Here is a 2,500-nt window from a genome sequence, read left to right as displayed (position 1 = left end):
ACCCCCTTTAGAAAACATAATTTGAAGTGTTCTGCAACACTGGGCACAAATCACGCTGTATTTCTGTGAAAAATCTGGAACCACTTTTAAGAATGTTATGGAGTGTTTTGGCGATAAACCATTCAACTACAAGGCAGAGAAAAACAGTAAGTATACCTAGTAGATTTACTCTTGTTCAAGCAACCAACCTTTAAGGGGACTGCAGTTTAGTTCAATCTGATTCAAGAACACGGTTTGAAGGAGTGTTTACAACAAATTTAAGCTTTTTCAACGGGGACTCCGCATCTAAACATTTCTTGCACCGAATTCTCGTCAGAAAGATCGACAAAGGTCTTCTCATCGTCGAGGTATCTTTATATTCTTAAGTCTTGGTCATCCATGTTTTTAAAACGGCTTGTTACTTTGCGAATTTTTTCAATTAACCTTTGTCGTGAAAAATTTATTGTGTCGAATGCGTCTAAAAAAAACCGCCCCGAATTTGTCCTGATCATATTTGATCTTCATCTGGTAAACAGCCGCCATGCTGACGGTTCTATGGCAGACAAAAAACGCCTCTTGGAGATAAACACGTTGTGAATGAACATCACGTGATACGAAAAAGTCATGACGCCACACAGAAAAAATGGCCTCACGTGGTGCACTTCAATGTACCACGTGAGTGGTTTGAAACAAACTCGCGTTATCAAAGACGTTACTCCGAAGGCGGCCAAAAAATTCGTGGGTGTCGCGGTCTACTGGGAAGAGTAGTAAAGGAAAGGCTGGCAACTCATTTCTAACTTACCTCAGATCTCGCCGAAAAAATTCACACTTCTCAAGCATCAGTCACGCTCAAACTCCGGCGATGGCTACACGGATAAATTTACTTCCCCTTGACCAAGTTTCAAGGTCCAGAGAGTATCCATTGCTGAGAAACTGCGAAAAATATTCAAATTTTCAAACTCCTTCGAGGCTCGCTAACAACCAATTTTGACACGGCTGGTCAACGGTTCACTGAGCCTCCATACGGTGAGCGCAAACCTACGCAAGTGTACCCATAGTTGGGCAGAGCAAAACAAATCCCAGACTCGTCCCCAAATACCTGCCTGAGGTCATGTTCGAGTTTCTAAATCGGCGAACGATATTAAAAGTTCCACACTGAAACCTTAAACACAGCTCCCATCGCCTTGGTTGCCCCACCGCATGTTATAAATCCGGATTTTCATCGAACTCCGTAAGTACTGAAGCTGTTTGAAGCCTCGCGCGCGCAAAAATCTGTTTGTTGTTGTTGGAAAAAGTATAGTTTTGTTAAGTGAATTGCTTTGAGCCAAAGAAATCACCGCACCGTAATTTCTACTATCCAAAAAACAGACAAGCGAGATTGTAACTCGGATACCTTTCAGGTATTCCGAGTAATAATTGTTGGTTTTCGATCGATATCGCTTGATGCACCCGCCGGTGTGAGAAATAATTTTGAACATTTCAACGCAACTGGAAGCGCAAAAACAAAGCACAGATGATTTCAACGATGGTATTTTCCCTGGACTCTCAACAGAAAAATGTGTCCAAAAGGCTGAAAAGGTGCAGAGACCTTTTCATATGAATTTCTTCTGCAGACATGATAATGTGAGTTGTTGACGGATGAAAAATTAAACAGGATTGTGTTTCATACACTAGTAAATACCTTCGACTGCGTTTCAAACTCCATCCAAACAGCTTCAGTACTTACGGAGTTCGATGAAAATCCGGATTTATAACATGCGGTGGGGCAAGCCATCGCCGGAGTTTGAGCGTGACTGATGCTTGAGAAGTGTGAATTTTTTCGGCGAGATCTGAGGTAAGTTAGAAATGAGTTGCCAGCCTTTCCTTTATTTAGGGAAGAATGACGACTCGGGAATTTGAGAAGTCGCTTAAATCGCATTCAATCAGGCAAAAAACCACACAAAAAGCAAGAAATTCACCACGACAATAAAGTACGGCTTTTTTATTGAGAACTTTTGGGAGTAAATATCTTTTTCAGTCTGTTATCAAGATTCCCATACAAATCCTTATAATTGTTTACCTTCCGACTCTGGGCCGCCTGTGCGCTCATATTGGGCCTGACCAAAAGTCTCTCAAGAATTCCGTTTGGTCGGCCAAATTTTGGCCGACCAAACTCGTGATCTGATTGGCTGTTGAAACGCCGGAAGTGAAAATGCCATCGTGATTGCGCGGAGCTCTCGCGAAGTCCTCGAGACTAATCCGCCATAAGTGTACGAAGAAATTTGCTCCCTTTTGTTCTTACAATGCCGTGGACGGTGCAACTTGATTTTATTTGTATAAATGGAGATATGCCATCTGAAATATCTCATAACTTGTCCAGAATCGGGTTTGAATCTCTGGAACGAGTGAAATTAGCGATTCCGTTGTCGAGCTCTGTGGCCATGGGGTTGAAAGTACTTTGGCACAAACTTCCCTGATGTTTTGAAAGCTAAATAGCTGGTTCTTTCAAATGGCAATGAAAACCGATGCATATTGGTTTCCT

Source organism: Montipora foliosa, chromosome 13 (genome assembly GCF_036669935.1).
Source record: "Montipora foliosa isolate CH-2021 chromosome 13, ASM3666993v2, whole genome shotgun sequence".
Lineage (NCBI taxonomy): Eukaryota > Metazoa > Cnidaria > Anthozoa > Scleractinia > Acroporidae > Montipora > Montipora foliosa.
Note: the sequence above shows the minus strand (reverse complement) of the source record.